At 52.5% G+C, this 18065-nt stretch overlaps 13 non-coding genes across 13 annotated transcripts; all 13 read left to right on the top strand.

Moving 5' to 3' along the window:
• The first annotated feature begins 489 nt into the window (after positions 1 to 489).
• Positions 490 to 608, top strand: LOC126112851 (5S ribosomal RNA). Its single transcript, XR_007524587.1, has one exon. It is a non-coding gene; the product is annotated as a 5S ribosomal RNA (ribosomal RNA).
• A 1300-nt stretch (positions 609 to 1908) lies between these two features.
• LOC126112850 (5S ribosomal RNA) lies at positions 1909 to 2027 on the top strand. The gene has a single exon (XR_007524586.1). It is a non-coding gene; the product is annotated as a 5S ribosomal RNA (ribosomal RNA).
• Positions 2028 to 3319: 1292 nt separating this feature from the next.
• On the top strand, positions 3320 to 3438 carry LOC126112849 (5S ribosomal RNA). Its single transcript, XR_007524585.1, has one exon. It is a non-coding gene; the product is annotated as a 5S ribosomal RNA (ribosomal RNA).
• Positions 3439 to 4729: 1291 nt separating this feature from the next.
• Positions 4730 to 4848, top strand: LOC126112847 (5S ribosomal RNA). The gene has a single exon (XR_007524584.1). It is a non-coding gene; the product is annotated as a 5S ribosomal RNA (ribosomal RNA).
• Positions 4849 to 6143: 1295 nt separating this feature from the next.
• LOC126112846 (5S ribosomal RNA) lies at positions 6144 to 6262 on the top strand. Its single transcript, XR_007524583.1, has one exon. It is a non-coding gene; the product is annotated as a 5S ribosomal RNA (ribosomal RNA).
• Positions 6263 to 7554: 1292 nt separating this feature from the next.
• On the top strand, positions 7555 to 7673 carry LOC126112845 (5S ribosomal RNA). The gene has a single exon (XR_007524582.1). It is a non-coding gene; the product is annotated as a 5S ribosomal RNA (ribosomal RNA).
• Positions 7674 to 8965: 1292 nt separating this feature from the next.
• LOC126112843 (5S ribosomal RNA) lies at positions 8966 to 9084 on the top strand. The gene has a single exon (XR_007524580.1). It is a non-coding gene; the product is annotated as a 5S ribosomal RNA (ribosomal RNA).
• Positions 9085 to 10377: 1293 nt separating this feature from the next.
• LOC126112842 (5S ribosomal RNA) lies at positions 10378 to 10496 on the top strand. The gene has a single exon (XR_007524579.1). It is a non-coding gene; the product is annotated as a 5S ribosomal RNA (ribosomal RNA).
• A 1293-nt stretch (positions 10497 to 11789) lies between these two features.
• LOC126112841 (5S ribosomal RNA) lies at positions 11790 to 11908 on the top strand. The gene has a single exon (XR_007524578.1). It is a non-coding gene; the product is annotated as a 5S ribosomal RNA (ribosomal RNA).
• A 1292-nt stretch (positions 11909 to 13200) lies between these two features.
• LOC126112840 (5S ribosomal RNA) lies at positions 13201 to 13319 on the top strand. Its single transcript, XR_007524577.1, has one exon. It is a non-coding gene; the product is annotated as a 5S ribosomal RNA (ribosomal RNA).
• A 1293-nt stretch (positions 13320 to 14612) lies between these two features.
• Positions 14613 to 14731, top strand: LOC126112839 (5S ribosomal RNA). Its single transcript, XR_007524576.1, has one exon. It is a non-coding gene; the product is annotated as a 5S ribosomal RNA (ribosomal RNA).
• A 1292-nt stretch (positions 14732 to 16023) lies between these two features.
• On the top strand, positions 16024 to 16142 carry LOC126112838 (5S ribosomal RNA). The gene has a single exon (XR_007524575.1). It is a non-coding gene; the product is annotated as a 5S ribosomal RNA (ribosomal RNA).
• A 1292-nt stretch (positions 16143 to 17434) lies between these two features.
• Positions 17435 to 17553, top strand: LOC126112836 (5S ribosomal RNA). Its single transcript, XR_007524574.1, has one exon. It is a non-coding gene; the product is annotated as a 5S ribosomal RNA (ribosomal RNA).
• The last annotated feature ends 512 nt before the right edge of the window (positions 17554 to 18065 follow it).

Raw genomic sequence — 18065 nt, 5'->3', positions numbered from 1 at the left:
ATGGGCCGCGACCCGAGCGGCAGCGAGCGGCAGTCGAGCAAAGTCGGGACAAGTCGGGACGGGAGGGGGGACAGGCGCGAATGCAAATGCACCGCGCAAATTACGCATAAATCTGGAAGCGCGGCGTGTGTCAGGCAGGTGAGAAAGCTTCCGTCGGTCCAGCAGGACACTGCAACACCCCGCGCAGTGCCCCCGCCGCCCGGCCGCGCGCAAGCCCTGCGCCGGATAACAGGAACAAGGCGCGTCGCCAGTGGGTGTCGGAGGCCGCACGCACCAAACGAATGACAGGCGGTGCATCGAGCAGCTGTGTTGTGCGTCTCACCTACGTTCGGCAGTCGCCTATGAGACGCCGAGGCGAGCGCGCACTCCGCGCCACCTTCGAGGCGGAAAGACGCGCTTTGCGTCAAATGTGCCACGGAAAGCGGCGATTGCGTGTGTTGGGAGAAGAGGCGAATGCTTCCTCCGTGGTGGCGGCTACAGTATAAGGACGCCAACGGCCATACCATGTTGACTACACCGGTTCTCGTCCGATCACCGAAGTTAAGCAACATCGGGCGCGGTTAGTACTTGGATGGGTGACCGCCTGGGAACACCGCGTGCTGTTGGCTCTTTCTCATTTTTTTCATTTTTACGTCGCTACACCTGCCAGGCCTCTTTTCATAATAACTTTCAGGTGTCGACAAAGATGCTTCCACAAGCATTTTAAAGTACTGTATTAAACGTAAGATACGAAATTACGGTAATGAACTCGGTTTGAGTATAAGAATGCGCGAAGGGAAGAGTGCTAGGAACTCGTTGAAAATGACAAAACACTACCAATCGACAGATGTGTTCTTGAAATGCGCCAGAGCCTACTGTTACGCAGCAGTGCTAAATTCCGAAAAGTAACTAAATAAATAAATAAATAAAAAAAAACCAACCGTTCTCGTGCCATCACCCAAGTTAAGCAACAACGTTAGTATTCGGATCGGCGACTGCCTGGGACCTCTGGCTGTCTTCATATTTTGCTTTCTTGTCGCCAGCCCTGCCAGCCGTCTCTTCACGCTACCTTTCCGATGCGACAAAGATGTTTCCACAATGACTTAAATCTGTTGTAATAAACAAAAGATACGATATTAGGGAACTCAGTTTGAAGAAGCGTGTGCCAAGGAAGATTTCCAAAGTGTCTCTGGAAATAACAAAACAGTATTAAGCGGCAGAAATGTTCCGAAATACGTCCGGGCTTATTGTTTTGTAGCAGTGTACACGTGCAAATTTGTAAACAAAAATTCTGTGTCTTCTGTCCTTGGTTTCGCACCTTTCCATGGCACGGCACAGCGCTGCTCTAGTAGCTCCGAACGGCCGCCCACGGCGTCTCGGACACGCCGGTCAGGCCCGCGCCCGTCTCGCAGATGTTTCTCGTGCTTGTGCTGTCATATGGGCCGCGACCCCGAGCGGCAGCGAGCGGCAGTCGAGCAAAGTCGGGACAAGTCGGGACGGGAGGGGGGACAGGCGCGAATGCAAATGCACCGCGCAAATTACGCATAAATCTGGAAGCGCGGCGTGTGTCAGGCAGGTGAGAAAGCTTCCGTCGGTCCAGCAGGACACTTGCAACACCCCGCGCAGTGCCCCCCGCCGCCCGGCCGCGCGCAAGCCCTGCGCCGGATAACAGGAACAAGGCGCGTCGCCAGTGGGTGTCGGAGGCCGCACGCACCAAACGAATGACAGGCGGTGCATCGAGCAGCTGTGTTGTGCGTCTCACCTACGTTCGGCAGTCGCCTATGAGACGCCGAGGCGAGCGCGCACTCCGCGCCACCTTCGAGGTGGAAAGACGCGCTTTGCGTCAAATGTGCCACGGAAAGCGGCGATTGCGTGTGTTGGGAGAAGAGGCGAATGCTTCCTCCGTGGTGCGGCTACAGTATAAGGGACGCCAACGGCCATACCATGTTGACTACACCGGTTCTCGTCCGATCACCGAAGTTAAGCAACATCGGGCGCGGTTAGTACTTGGATGGGTGACCGCCTGGGAACACCGCGTGCTGTTGGCTCTTTCTCATTTTTCATTTTTACGTCGCTACACCTGCCAGGCCTCTTTTCATAATAACTTTCAGGTGTCGACAAAGATGCTTCCACAAGCATTTTAAAGTACTGTATTAAACGTAAGATACGAAATTACGGTAATGAACTCGGTTTGAGTAAGAATGCGCGAAGGAAGAGTGCTAGGAACTCGTTGAAAATGACAAAACACTACCAATCGACAGATGTGTTCTTGAAATGCGCCAGAGCCTACTGTTACGCAGCAGTGCTAAATTCCGAAAAGTAACTAAATAAATAAATAAATAAAAAAAAACCAACCGTTCTCGTGCCATCACCCAAGTTAAGCAACAACGTTAGTATTCGGATCGGCGACTGCCTGGGACCTCTGGCTGTCTTCATATTTTGCTTTCTTGTCGCCAGCCCTGCCAGCCGTCTCTTCACGCTACCTTTCCGATGCGACAAAGATGTTTCCACAATGACTTAAATCTGTTGTAATAAACAAAAGATACGATATTAGGGAACTCAGTTTGAAGAAGCGTGTGCCAAGGAAGATTTCCAAAGTGTCTCTGGAAATAACAAAACAGTATTAAGCGGCAGAAATGTTCCGAAATACGTCCGGGCTTATTGTTTTGTAGCAGTGTACACGTGCAAATTTGTAAACAAAAATTCTGTGTCTTCTGTCCTTGGTTTCGCACCTTTCCATGGCACGGCACAGCGCTGCTCTAGTAGCTCCGAACGGCCGCCCACGGCGTCTCGGACACGCCGGTCAGGCCCGCGCCCGTCTCGCAGATGTTTCTCGTGCTTGTGCTGTCATATGGGCCGCGACCCGAGCGGCAGCGAGCGGCAGTCGAGCAAAGTCGGGACAAGTCGGGACGGGAGGGGGGACAGGCGCGAATGCAAATGCACCGCGCAAATTACGCATAAATCTGGAAGCGCGGCGTGTGTCAGGCAGGTGAGAAAGCTTCCGTCGGTCCAGCAGGACACTGCAACACCCCGCGCAGTGCCCCCGCCGCCCGGCCGCGCGCAAGCCCTGCGCCGGATAACAGGAACAAGGCGCGTCGCCAGTGGGTGTCGGAGGGCCGCACGCACCAAACGAATGACAGGCGGTGCATCGAGCAGCTGTGTTGTGCGTCTCACCTACGTTCGGCAGTCGCCTATGAGACGCCGAGGCGAGCGCGCACTCCGCGCCACCTTCGAGGCGGAAAGACGCGCTTTGCGTCAAATGTGCCACGGAAAGCGGCGATTGCGTGTGTTGGGAGAAGAGGCGAATGCTTCCTCCGTGGTGCGGCTACAGTATAAGGACGCCAACGGCCATACCATGTTGACTACACCGGTTCTCGTCCGATCACCGAAGTTAAGCAACATCGGGCGCGGTTAGTACTTGGATGGGTGACCGCCTGGGAACACCGCGTGCTGTTGGCTCTTTCTCATTTTTCATTTTTACGTCGCTACACCTGCCAGGCCTCTTTTCATAATAACTTTCAGGTGTCGACAAAGATGCTTCCACAAGCATTTTAAAGTACTGTATTAAACGTAAGATACGAAATTACGGTAATGAACTCGGTTTGAGTAAGAATGCGCGAAGGAAGAGTGCTAGGAACTCGTTGAAAATGACAAAACACTACCAATCGACAGATGTGTTCTTGAAATGCGCCAGAGCCTACTGTTACGCAGCAGTGCTAAATTCCGAAAAGTAACTAAATAAATAATAAATAAAAAAAAAACCAACCGTTCTCGTGCCATCACCCAAGTTAAGCAACAACGTTAGTATTCGGATCGGCGACTGCCTGGGACCTCTGGCTGTCTTCATATTTTGCTTTCTTGTCGCCAGCCCTGCCAGCCGTCTCTTCACGCTACCTTTCCGATGCGACAAAGATGTTTCCACAATGACTTAAATCTGTTGTAATAAACAAAAGATACGATATTAGGGAACTCAGTTTGAAGAAGCGTGTGCCAAGGAAGATTTCCAAAGTGTCTCTGGAAATAACAAAACAGTATTAAGCGGCAGAAATGTTCCGAAATACGTCCGGGCTTATTGTTTTGTAGCAGTGTACACGTGCAAATTTGTAAACAAAAATTCTGTGTCTTCTGTCCTTGGTTTCGCACCTTTCCATGGCACGGCACAGCGCTGCTCTAGTAGCTCCGAACGGCCGCCCACGGCGTCTCGGACACGCCGGTCAGGCCCGCGCCCGTCTCGCAGATGTTTCTCGTGCTTGTGCTGTCATATGGGCCGCGACCCGAGCGGCAGCGAGCGGCAGTCGAGCAAAGTCGGGACAAGTCGGGACGGGAGGGGGGGACAGGCGCGAATGCAAATGCACCGCGCAAATTACGCATAAATCTGGAAGCGCGGCGTGTGTCAGGCAGGTGAGAAAGCTTCCGTCGTCCAGCAGGACACTGCAACACCCCGCGCAGTGCCCCCGCCGCCCGGCCGCGCGCAAGCCCTGCGCCGGATAACAGGAACAAGGCGCGTCGCCAGTGGGTGTCGGAGGCCGCACGCACCAAACGAATGACAGGCGGTGCATCGAGCAGCTGTGTTGTGCGTCTCACCTACGTTCGGCAGTCGCCTATGAGACGCCGAGGCGAGCGCGCACTCCGCGCCACCTTCGAGGTGGAAAGACGCGCTTTGCGTCAAATGTGCCACGGAAAGCGGCGATTGCGTGTGTTGGGAGAAGAGGCGAATGCTTCCTCCGTGGTGCGGCTACAGTATAAGGACGCCAACGGCCATACCATGTTGACTACACCGGTTCTCGTCCGATCACCGAAGTTAAGCAACATCGGGCGCGGTTAGTACTTGGATGGGTGACCGCCTGGGAACACCGCGTGCTGTTGGCTCTTTCTCATTTTTTCATTTTTACGTCGCTACACACCTGCCAGGCCTCTTTTCATAATAACTTTCAGGTGTCGACAAAGATGCTTCCACAAGCATTTTAAAGTACTGTATTAAACGTAAGATACGAAATTACGGTAATGAACTCGGTTTGAGTAAGAATGCGCGAAGGAAGAGTGCTAGGAACTCGTTGAAAATGACAAAACACTACCAATCGACAGATGTGTTCTTGAAATGCGCCAGAGCCTACTGTTACGCAGCAGTGCTAAATTCCGAAAAGTAACTAAATAAATAAATAAATAAAAAAAAAACCAACCGTTCTCGTGCCATCACCCAAGTTAAGCAACAACGTTAGTATTCGGATCGGCGACTGCCTGGGACCTCTGGCTGTCTTCATATTTTGCTTTCTTGTCGCCAGCCCTGCCAGCCGTCTCTTCACGCTACCTTTCCGATGCGACAAAGATGTTTCCACAATGACTTAAATCTGTTGTAATAAACAAAAGATACGATATTAGGGAACTCAGTTTGAAGAAGCGTGTGCCAAGGAAGATTTCCAAAGTGTCTCTGGAAATAACAAAACAGTATTAAGCGGCAGAAATGTTCCGAAATACGTCCGGGCTTATTGTTTTGTAGCAGTGTACACGTGCAAATTTGTAAACAAAAATTCTGTGTCTTCTGTCCTTGGTTTCGCACCTTTCCATGGCACGGCACAGCGCTGCTCTAGTAGCTCCGAACGGCCGCCCACGGCGTCTCGGACACGCCGGTCAGGCCCGCGCCCGTCTCGCAGATGTTTCTCGTGCTTGTGCTGTCATATGGGCCGCGACCCGAGCGGCAGCGAGCGGCAGTCGAGCAAAGTCGGGACAAGTCGGGACGGGAGGGGGGACAGGCGCGAATGCAAATGCACCGCGCAAATTACGCATAAATCTGGAAGCGCGGCGTGTGTCAGGCAGGTGAGAAAGCTTCCGTCGGTCCAGCAGGACACTGCAACACCCCGCGCAGTGCCCCCGCCGCCCGGCCGCGCGCAAGCCCTGCGCCGGATAACAGGAACAAGGCGCGTCGCCAGTGGGTGTCGGAGGCCGCACGCACCAAACGAATGACAGGCGGTGCATCGAGCAGCTGTGTTGTGCGTCTCACCTACGTTCGGCAGTCGCCTATGAGACGCCGAGGCGAGCGCGCACTCCGCGCCACCTTCGAGGTGGAAAGACGCGCTTTGCGTCAAATGTGCCACGGAAAGCGGCGATTGCGTGTGTTGGGAGAAGAGGCGAATGCTTCCTCCGTGGTGCGGCTACAGTATAAGGACGCCAACGGCCATACCATGTTGACTACACCGGTTCTCGTCCGATCACCGAAGTTAAGCAACATCGGGCGCGGTTAGTACTTGGATGGGTGACCGCCTGGGAACACCGCGTGCTGTTGGCTCTTTCTCATTTTTTCATTTTTACGTCGCTACACCTGCCAGGCCTCTTTTCATAATAACTTTCAGGTGTCGACAAAGATGCTTCCACAAGCATTTTAAAGTACTGTATTAAACGTAAGATACGAAATTACGGTAATGAACTCGGTTTGAGTAAGAATGCGCGAAGGAAGAGTGCTAGGAACTCGTTGAAAATGACAAAACACTACCAATCGACAGATGTGTTCTTGAAATGCGCCAGAGCCTACTGTTACGCAGCAGTGCTAAATTCCGAAAAGTAACTAAATAAATAAATAAATAAAAAAAAACCAACCGTTCTCGTGCCATCACCCAAGTTAAGCAACAACGTTAGTATTCGGATCGGCGACTGCCTGGGACCTCTGGCTGTCTTCATATTTTGCTTTCTTGTCGCCAGCCCTGCCAGCCGTCTCTTCACGCTACCTTTCCGATGCGACAAAGATGTTTCCACAATGACTTAAATCTGTTGTAATAAACAAAAGATACGATATTAGGGAACTCAGTTTGAAGAAGCGTGTGCCAAGGAAGATTTCCAAAGTGTCTCTGGAAATAACAAAACAGTATTAAGCGGCAGAAATGTTCCGAAATACGTCCGGGCTTATTGTTTTGTAGCAGTGTACACGTGCAAATTTGTAAACAAAAATTCTGTGTCTTCTGTCCTTGGTTTCGCACCTTTCCATGGCACGGCACAGCGCTGCTCTAGTAGCTCCGAACGGCCGCCCACGGCGTCTCGGACACGCCGGTCAGGCCCGCGCCCGTCTCGCAGATGTTTCTCGTGCTTGTGCTGTCATATGGGCCGCGACCCGAGCGGCAGCGAGCGGCAGTCGAGCAAAGTCGGGACAAGTCGGGACGGGAGGGGGGACAGGCGCGAATGCAAATGCACCGCGCAAATTACGCATAAATCTGGAAGCGCGGCGTGTGTCAGGCAGGTGAGAAAGCTTCCGTCGGTCCAGCAGGACACTGCAACACCCCGCGCAGTGCCCCCGCCGCCCGGCCGCGCGCAAGCCCTGCGCCGGATAACAGGAACAAGGCGCGTCGCCAGTGGGTGTCGGAGGCCGCACGCACCAAACGAATGACAGGCGGTGCATCGAGCAGCTGTGTTGTGCGTCTCACCTACGTTCGGCAGTCGCCTATGAGACGCCGAGGCGAGCGCGCACTCCGCGCCACCTTCGAGGTGGAAAGACGCGCTTTGCGTCAAATGTGCCACGGAAAGCGGCGATTGCGTGTGTTGGGAGAAGAGGCGAATGCTTCCTCCGTGGTGCGGCTACAGTATAAGGACGCCAACGGCCATACCATGTTGACTACACCGGTTCTCGTCCGATCACCGAAGTTAAGCAACATCGGGCGCGGTTAGTACTTGGATGGGTGACCGCCTGGGAACACCGCGTGCTGTTGGCTCTTTCTCATTTTTTCATTTTTACGTCGCTACACCTGCCAGGCCTCTTTTCATAATAACTTTCAGGTGTCGACAAAGATGCTTCCACAAGCATTTTAAAGTACTGTATTAAACGTAAGATACGAAATTACGGTAATGAACTCGGTTTGAGTAAGAATGCGCGAAGGAAGAGTGCTAGGAACTCGTTGAAAATGACAAAACACTACCAATCGACAGATGTGTTCTTGAAATGCGCCAGAGCCTACTGTTACGCAGCAGTGCTAAATTCCGAAAAGTAACTAAATAAATAAATAAATAAATAAAAACCAACCGTTCTCGTGCCATCACCCAAGTTAAGCAACAACGTTAGTATTCGGATCGGCGACTGCCTGGGACCTCTGGCTGTCTTCATATTTTGCTTTCTTGTCGCCAGCCCTGCCAGCCGTCTCTTCACGCTACCTTTCCGATGCGACAAAGATGTTTCCACAATGACTTAAATCTGTTGTAATAAACAAAAGATACGATATTAGGGAACTCAGTTTGAAGAAGCGTGTGCCAAGGAAGATTTCCAAAGTGTCTCTGGAAATAACAAAACAGTATTAAGCGGCAGAAATGTTCCGAAATACGTCCGGGCTTATTGTTTTGTAGCAGTGTACACGTGCAAATTTGTAAACAAAAATTCTGTGTCTTCTGTCCTTGGTTTCGCACCTTTCCATGGCACGGCACAGCGCTGCTCTAGTAGCTCCGAACGGCCGCCCACGGCGTCTCGGACACGCCGGTCAGGCCCGCGCCCGTCTCGCAGATGTTTCTCGTGCTTGTGCTGTCATATGGGCCGCGACCCGAGCGGCAGCGAGCGGCAGTCGAGCAAAGTCGGGACAAGTCGGGACGGGAGGGGGGACAGGCGCGAATGCAAATGCACCGCGCAAATTACGCATAAATCTGGAAGCGCGGCGTGTGTCAGGCAGGTGAGAAAGCTTCCGTCGGTCCAGCAGGACACTGCAACACCCCGCGCAGTGCCCCCGCCGCCCGGCCGCGCGCAAGCCCTGCGCCGGATAACAGGAACAAGGCGCGTCGCCAGTGGGTGTCGGAGGCCGCACGCACCAAACGAATGACAGGCGGTGCATCGAGCAGCTGTGTTGTGCGTCTCACCTACGTTCGGCAGTCGCCTATGAGACGCCGAGGCGAGCGCGCACTCCGCGCCACCTTCGAGGTGGAAAGACGCGCTTTGCGTCAAATGTGCCACGGAAAGCGGCGATTGCGTGTGTTGGGAGAAGAGGCGAATGCTTCCTCCGTGGTGCGGCTACAGTATAAGGACGCCAACGGCCATACCATGTTGACTACACCGGTTCTCGTCCGATCACCGAAGTTAAGCAACATCGGGCGCGGTTAGTACTTGGATGGGTGACCGCCTGGGAACACCGCGTGCTGTTGGCTCTTTCTCATTTTTTCATTTTTACGTCGCTACACCTGCCAGGCCTCTTTTCATAATAACTTTCAGGTGTCGACAAAGATGCTTCCACAAGCATTTTAAAGTACTGTATTAAACGTAAGATACGAAATTACGGTAATGAACTCGGTTTGAGTAAGAATGCGCGAAGGAAGAGTGCTAGGAACTCGTTGAAAATGACAAAACACTACCAATCGACAGATGTGTTCTTGAAATGCGCCAGAGCCTACTGTTACGCAGCAGTGCTAAATTCCGAAAAGTAACTAAATAAATAAATAAATAAAAAAAAAACCAACCGTTCTCGTGCCATCACCCAAGTTAAGCAACAACGTTAGTATTCGGATCGGCGACTGCCTGGGACCTCTGGCTGTCTTCATATTTTGCTTTCTTGTCGCCAGCCCTGCCAGCCGTCTCTTCACGCTACCTTTCCGATGCGACAAAGATGTTTCCACAATGACTTAAATCTGTTGTAATAAACAAAAGATACGATATTAGGGAACTCAGTTTGAAGAAGCGTGTGCCAAGGAAGATTTCCAAAGTGTCTCTGGAAATAACAAAACAGTATTAAGCGGCAGAAATGTTCCGAAATACGTCCGGGCTTATTGTTTTGTAGCAGTGTACACGTGCAAATTTGTAAACAAAAATTCTGTGTCTTCTGTCCTTGGTTTCGCACCTTTCCATGGCACGGCACAGCGCTGCTCTAGTAGCTCCGAACGGCCGCCCACGGCGTCTCGGACACGCCGGTCAGGCCCGCGCCCGTCTCGCAGATGTTTCTCGTGCTTGTGCTGTCATATGGGCCGCGACCCGAGCGGCAGCGAGCGGCAGTCGAGCAAAGTCGGGACAAGTCGGGACGGGAGGGGGGACAGGCGCGAATGCAAATGCACCGCGCAAATTACGCATAAATCTGGAAGCGCGGCGTGTGTCAGGCAGGTGAGAAAGCTTCCGTCGGTCCAGCAGGACACTGCAACACCCCGCGCAGTGCCCCCGCCGCCCGGCCGCGCGCAAGCCCTGCGCCGGATAACAGGAACAAGGCGCGTCGCCAGTGGGTGTCGGAGGCCGCACGCACCAAACGAATGACAGGCGGTGCATCGAGCAGCTGTGTTGTGCGTCTCACCTACGTTCGGCAGTCGCCTATGAGACGCCGAGGCGAGCGCGCACTCCGCGCCACCTTCGAGGTGGAAAGACGCGCTTTGCGTCAAATGTGCCACGGAAAGCGGCGATTGCGTGTGTTGGGAGAAGAGGCGAATGCTTCCTCCGTGGTGCGGCTACAGTATAAGGACGCCAACGGCCATACCATGTTGACTACACCGGTTCTCGTCCGATCACCGAAGTTAAGCAACATCGGGCGCGGTTAGTACTTGGATGGGTGACCGCCTGGGAACACCGCGTGCTGTTGGCTCTTTCTCATTTTTTCATTTTTACGTCGCTACACCTGCCAGGCCTCTTTTCATAATAACTTTCAGGTGTCGACAAAGATGCTTCCACAAGCATTTTAAAGTACTGTATTAAACGTAAGATACGAAATTACGGTAATGAACTCGGTTTGAGTAAGAATGCGCGAAGGAAGAGTGCTAGGAACTCGTTGAAAATGACAAAACACTACCAATCGACAGATGTGTTCTTGAAATGCGCCAGAGCCTACTGTTACGCAGCAGTGCTAAATTCCGAAAAGTAACTAAATAAATAAATAAATAAAAAAAAAACCAACCGTTCTCGTGCCATCACCCAAGTTAAGCAACAACGTTAGTATTCGGATCGGCGACTGCCTGGGACCTCTGGCTGTCTTCATATTTTGCTTTCTTGTCGCCAGCCCTGCCAGCCGTCTCTTCACGCTACCTTTCCGATGCGACAAAGATGTTTCCACAATGACTTAAATCTGTTGTAATAAACAAAAGATACGATATTAGGGAACTCAGTTTGAAGAAGCGTGTGCCAAGGAAGATTTCCAAAGTGTCTCTGGAAATAACAAAACAGTATTAAGCGGCAGAAATGTTCCGAAATACGTCCGGGCTTATTGTTTTGTAGCAGTGTACACGTGCAAATTTGTAAACAAAAATTCTGTGTCTTCTGTCCTTGGTTTCGCACCTTTCCATGGCACGGCACAGCGCTGCTCTAGTAGCTCCGAACGGCCGCCCACGGCGTCTCGGACACGCCGGTCAGGCCCGCGCCCGTCTCGCAGATGTTTCTCGTGCTTGTGCTGTCATATGGGCCGCGACCCGAGCGGCAGCGAGCGGCAGTCGAGCAAAGTCGGGACAAGTCGGGACGGGAGGGGGGACAGGCGCGAATGCAAATGCACCGCGCAAATTACGCATAAATCTGGAAGCGCGGCGTGTGTCAGGCAGGTGAGAAAGCTTCCGTCGGTCCAGCAGGACACTGCAACACCCCGCGCAGTGCCCCCGCCGCCCGGCCGCGCGCAAGCCCTGCGCCGGATAACAGGAACAAGGCGCGTCGCCAGTGGGTGTCGGAGGCCGCACGCACCAAACGAATGACAGGCGGTGCATCGAGCAGCTGTGTTGTGCGTCTCACCTACGTTCGGCAGTCGCCTATGAGACGCCGAGGCGAGCGCGCACTCCGCGCCACCTTCGAGGTGGAAAGACGCGCTTTGCGTCAAATGTGCCACGGAAAGCGGCGATTGCGTGTGTTGGGAGAAGAGGCGAATGCTTCCTCCGTGGTGCGGCTACAGTATAAGGACGCCAACGGCCATACCATGTTGACTACACCGGTTCTCGTCCGATCACCGAAGTTAAGCAACATCGGGCGCGGTTAGTACTTGGATGGGTGACCGCCTGGGAACACCGCGTGCTGTTGGCTCTTTCTCATTTTTTCATTTTTACGTCGCTACACCTGCCAGGCCTCTTTTCATAATAACTTTCAGGTGTCGACAAAGATGCTTCCACAAGCATTTTAAAGTACTGTATTAAACGTAAGATACGAAATTACGGTAATGAACTCGGTTTGAGTAAGAATGCGCGAAGGAAGAGTGCTAGGAACTCGTTGAAAATGACAAAACACTACCAATCGACAGATGTGTTCTTGAAATGCGCCAGAGCCTACTGTTACGCAGCAGTGCTAAATTCCGAAAAGTAACTAAATAAATAAATAAATAAAAAAAAACCAACCGTTCTCGTGCCATCACCCAAGTTAAGCAACAACGTTAGTATTCGGATCGGCGACTGCCTGGGACCTCTGGCTGTCTTCATATTTTGCTTTCTTGTCGCCAGCCCTGCCAGCCGTCTCTTCACGCTACCTTTCCGATGCGACAAAGATGTTTCCACAATGACTTAAATCTGTTGTAATAAACAAAAGATACGATATTAGGGAACTCAGTTTGAAGAAGCGTGTGCCAAGGAAGATTTCCAAAGTGTCTCTGGAAATAACAAAACAGTATTAAGCGGCAGAAATGTTCCGAAATACGTCCGGGCTTATTGTTTTGTAGCAGTGTACACGTGCAAATTTGTAAACAAAAATTCTGTGTCTTCTGTCCTTGGTTTCGCACCTTTCCATGGCACGGCACAGCGCTGCTCTAGTAGCTCCGAACGGCCGCCCACGGCGTCTCGGACACGCCGGTCAGGCCCGCGCCCGTCTCGCAGATGTTTCTCGTGCTTGTGCTGTCATATGGGCCGCGACCCGAGCGGCAGCGAGCGGCAGTCGAGCAAAGTCGGGACAAGTCGGGACGGGAGGGGGGACAGGCGCGAATGCAAATGCACCGCGCAAATTACGCATAAATCTGGAAGCGCGGCGTGTGTCAGGCAGGTGAGAAAGCTTCCGTCGGTCCAGCAGGACACTGCAACACCCCGCGCAGTGCCCCCGCCGCCCGGCCGCGCGCAAGCCCTGCGCCGGATAACAGGAACAAGGCGCGTCGCCAGTGGGTGTCGGAGGCCGCACGCACCAAACGAATGACAGGCGGTGCATCGAGCAGCTGTGTTGTGCGTCTCACCTACGTTCGGCAGTCGCCTATGAGACGCCGAGGCGAGCGCGCACTCCGCGCCACCTTCGAGGTGGAAAGACGCGCTTTGCGTCAAATGTGCCACGGAAAGCGGCGATTGCGTGTGTTGGGAGAAGAGGCGAATGCTTCCTCCGTGGTGCGGCTACAGTATAAGGACGCCAACGGCCATACCATGTTGACTACACCGGTTCTCGTCCGATCACCGAAGTTAAGCAACATCGGGCGCGGTTAGTACTTGGATGGGTGACCGCCTGGGAACACCGCGTGCTGTTGGCTCTTTCTCATTTTTTCATTTTTACGTCGCTACACCTGCCAGGCCTCTTTTCATAATAACTTTCAGGTGTCGACAAAGATGCTTCCACAAGCATTTTAAAGTACTGTATTAAACGTAAGATACGAAATTACGGTAATGAACTCGGTTTGAGTAAGAATGCGCGAAGGAAGAGTGCTAGGAACTCGTTGAAAATGACAAAACACTACCAATCGACAGATGTGTTCTTGAAATGCGCCAGAGCCTACTGTTACGCAGCAGTGCTAAATTCCGAAAAGTAACTAAATAAATAAATAAATAAAAAAAAACCAACCGTTCTCGTGCCATCACCCAAGTTAAGCAACAACGTTAGTATTCGGATCGGCGACTGCCTGGGACCTCTGGCTGTCTTCATATTTTGCTTTCTTGTCGCCAGCCCTGCCAGCCGTCTCTTCACGCTACCTTTCCGATGCGACAAAGATGTTTCCACAATGACTTAAATCTGTTGTAATAAACAAAAGATACGATATTAGGGAACTCAGTTTGAAGAAGCGTGTGCCAAGGAAGATTTCCAAAGTGTCTCTGGAAATAACAAAACAGTATTAAGCGGCAGAAATGTTCCGAAATACGTCCGGGCTTATTGTTTTGTAGCAGTGTACACGTGCAAATTTGTAAACAAAAATTCTGTGTCTTCTGTCCTTGGTTTCGCACCTTTCCATGGCACGGCACAGCGCTGCTCTAGTAGCTCCGAACGGCCGCCCACGGCGTCTCGGACACGCCGGTCAGGCCCGCGCCCGTCTCGCAGATGTTTCTCGTGCTTGTGCTGTCATATGGGCCGCGACCCGAGCGGCAGCGAGCGGCAGTCGAGCAAAGTCGGGACAAGTCGGGACGGGAGGGGGGACAGGCGCGAATGCAAATGCACCGCGCAAATTACGCATAAATCTGGAAGCGCGGCGTGTGTCAGGCAGGTGAGAAAGCTTCCGTCGGTCCAGCAGGACACTGCAACACACCCGCGCAGTGCCCCCGCCGCCCGGCCGCGCGCAAGCCCTGCGCCGGATAACAGGAACAAGGCGCGTCGCCAGTGGGTGTCGGAGGCCGCACGCACCAAACGAATGACAGGCGGTGCATCGAGCAGCTGTGTTGTGCGTCTCACCTACGTTCGGCAGTCGCCTATGAGACGCCGAGGCGAGCGCGCACTCCGCGCCACCTTCGAGGTGGAAAGACGCGCTTTGCGTCAAATGTGCCACGGAAAGCGGCGATTGCGTGTGTTGGGAGAAGAGGCGAATGCTTCCTCCGTGGTGCGGCTACAGTATAAGGACGCCAACGGCCATACCATGTTGACTACACCGGTTCTCGTCCGATCACCGAAGTTAAGCAACATCGGGCGCGGTTAGTACTTGGATGGGTGACCGCCTGGGAACACCGCGTGCTGTTGGCTCTTTCTCATTTTTTCATTTTTACGTCGCTACACCTGCCAGGCCTCTTTTCATAATAACTTTCAGGTGTCGACAAAGATGCTTCCACAAGCATTTTAAAGTACTGTATTAAACGTAAGATACGAAATTACGGTAATGAACTCGGTTTGAGTAAGAATGCGCGAAGGAAGAGTGCTAGGAACTCGTTGAAAATGACAAAACACTACCAATCGACAGATGTGTTCTTGAAATGCGCCAGAGCCTACTGTTACGCAGCAGTGCTAAATTCCGAAAAGTAACTAAATAAATAAATAAATAAAAAAAAACCAACCGTTCTCGTGCCATCACCCAAGTTAAGCAACAACGTTAGTATTCGGATCGGCGACTGCCTGGGACCTCTGGCTGTCTTCATATTTTGCTTTCTTGTCGCCAGCCCTGCCAGCCGTCTCTTCACGCTACCTTTCCGATGCGACAAAGATGTTTCCACAATGACTTAAATCTGTTGTAATAAACAAAAGATACGATATTAGGGAACTCAGTTTGAAGAAGCGTGTGCCAAGGAAGATTTCCAAAGTGTCTCTGGAAATAACAAAACAGTATTAAGCGGCAGAAATGTTCCGAAATACGTCCGGGCTTATTGTTTTGTAGCAGTGTACACGTGCAAATTTGTAAACAAAAATTCTGTGTCTTCTGTCCTTGGTTTCGCACCTTTCCATGGCACGGCACAGCGCTGCTCTAGTAGCTCCGAACGGCCGCCCACGGCGTCTCGGACACGCCGGTCAGGCCCGCGCCCGTCTCGCAGATGTTTCTCGTGCTTGTGCTGTCATATGGGCCGCGACCCGAGCGGCAGCGAGCGGCAGTCGAGCAAAGTCGGGACAAGTCGGGACGGGAGGGGGGACAGGCGCGAATGCAAATGCACCGCGCAAATTACGCATAAATCTGGAAGCGCGGCGTGTGTCAGGCAGGTGAGAAAGCTTCCGTCGGTCCAGCAGGACACTGCAACACCCCGCGCAGTGCCCCCGCCGCCCGGCCGCGCGCAAGCCCTGCGCCGGATAACAGGAACAAGGCGCGTCGCCAGTGGGTGTCGGAGGCCGCACGCACCAAACGAATGACAGGCGGTGCATCGAGCAGCTGTGTTGTGCGTCTCACCTACGTTCGGCAGTCGCCTATGAGACGCCGAGGCGAGCGCGCACTCCGCGCCACCTTCGAGGTGGAAAGACGCGCTTTGCGTCAAATGTGCCACGGAAAGCGGCGATTGCGTGTGTTGGGAGAAGAGGCGAATGCTTCCTCCGTGGTGCGGCTACAGTATAAGGACGCCAACGGCCATACCATGTTGACTACACCGGTTCTCGTCCGATCACCGAAGTTAAGCAACATCGGGCGCGGTTAGTACTTGGATGGGTGACCGCCTGGGAACACCGCGTGCTGTTGGCTCTTTCTCATTTTTTCATTTTTACGTCGCTACACCTGCCAGGCCTCTTTTCATAATAACTTTCAGGTGTCGACAAAGATGCTTCCACAAGCATTTTAAAGTACTGTATTAAACGTAAGATACGAAATTACGGTAATGAACTCGGTTTGAGTAAGAATGCGCGAAGGAAGAGTGCTAGGAACTCGTTGAAAATGACAAAACACTACCAATCGACAGATGTGTTCTTGAAATGCGCCAGAGCCTACTGTTACGCAGCAGTGCTAAATTCCGAAAAGTAACTAAATAAATAAATAAATAAAAAAAAACCAACCGTTCTCGTGCCATCACCCAAGTTAAGCAACAACGTTAGTATTCGGATCGGCGACTGCCTGGGACCTCTGGCTGTCTTCATATTTTGCTTTCTTGTCGCCAGCCCTGCCAGCCGTCTCTTCACGCTACCTTTCCGATGCGACAAAGATGTTTCCACAATGACTTAAATCTGTTGTAATAAACAAAAGATACGATATTAGGGAACTCAGTTTGAAGAAGCGTGTGCCAAGGAAGATTTCCAAAGTGTCTCTGGAAATAACAAAACAGTATTAAGCGGCAGAAATGTTCCGAAATACGTCCGGGCTTATTGTTTTGTAGCAGTGTACACGTGCAAATTTGTAAACAAAAATTCTGTGTCTTCTGTCCTTGGTTTCGCACCTTTCCATGGCACGGCACAGCGCTGCTCTAGTAGCTCCGAACGGCCGCCCACGGCGTCTCGGACACGCCGGTCAGGCCCGCGCCCGTCTCGCAGATGTTTCTCGTGCTTGTGCTGTCATATGGGCCGCGACCCGAGCGGCAGCGAGCGGCAGTCGAGCAAAGTCGGGACAAGTCGGGACGGGAGGGGGGACAGGCGCGAATGCAAATGCACCGCGCAAATTACGCATAAATCTGGAAGCGCGGCGTGTGTCAGGCAGGTGAGAAAGCTTCCGTCGGTCCAGCAGGACACTGCAACACCCCGCGCAGTGCCCCCGCCGCCCGGCCGCGCGCAAGCCCTGCGCCGGATAACAGGAACAAGGCGCGTCGCCAGTGGGTGTCGGAGGCCGCACGCACCAAACGAATGACAGGCGGTGCATCGAGCAGCTGTGTTGTGCGTCTCACCTACGTTCGGCAGTCGCCTATGAGACGCCGAGGCGAGCGCGCACTCCGCGCCACCTTCGAGGTGGAAAGACGCGCTTTGCGTCAAATGTGCCACGGAAAGCGGCGATTGCGTGTGTTGGGAGAAGAGGCGAATGCTTCCTCCGTGGTGCGGCTACAGTATAAGGACGCCAACGGCCATACCATGTTGACTACACCGGTTCTCGTCCGATCACCGAAGTTAAGCAACATCGGGCGCGGTTAGTACTTGGATGGGTGACCGCCTGGGAACACCGCGTGCTGTTGGCTCTTTCTCATTTTTTCATTTTTACGTCGCTACACCTGCCAGGCCTCTTTTCATAATAACTTTCAGGTGTCGACAAAGATGCTTCCACAAGCATTTTAAAGTACTGTATTAAACGTAAGATACGAAATTACGGTAATGAACTCGGTTTGAGTAAGAATGCGCGAAGGAAGAGTGCTAGGAACTCGTTGAAAATGACAAAACACTACCAATCGACAGATGTGTTCTTGAAATGCGCCAGAGCCTACTGTTACGCAGCAGTGCTAAATTCCGAAAAGTAACTAAATAAATAAATAAATAAAAAAAAACCAACCGTTCTCGTGCCATCACCCAAGTTAAGCAACAACGTTAGTATTCGGATCGGCGACTGCCTGGGACCTCTGGCTGTCTTCATATTTTGCTTTCTTGTCGCCAGCCCTGCCAGCCGTCTCTTCACGCTACCTTTCCGATGCGACAAAGATGTTTCCACAATGACTTAAATCTGTTGTAATAAACAAAAGATACGATATTAGGGAAC

This window comes from Schistocerca cancellata, unplaced genomic scaffold, assembly GCF_023864275.1.
Source record: "Schistocerca cancellata isolate TAMUIC-IGC-003103 unplaced genomic scaffold, iqSchCanc2.1 HiC_scaffold_229, whole genome shotgun sequence".
In the NCBI taxonomy this organism is placed as follows: domain Eukaryota; kingdom Metazoa; phylum Arthropoda; class Insecta; order Orthoptera; family Acrididae; genus Schistocerca; species Schistocerca cancellata.
This window is presented reverse-complemented; position numbering and strand designations above follow the sequence as displayed.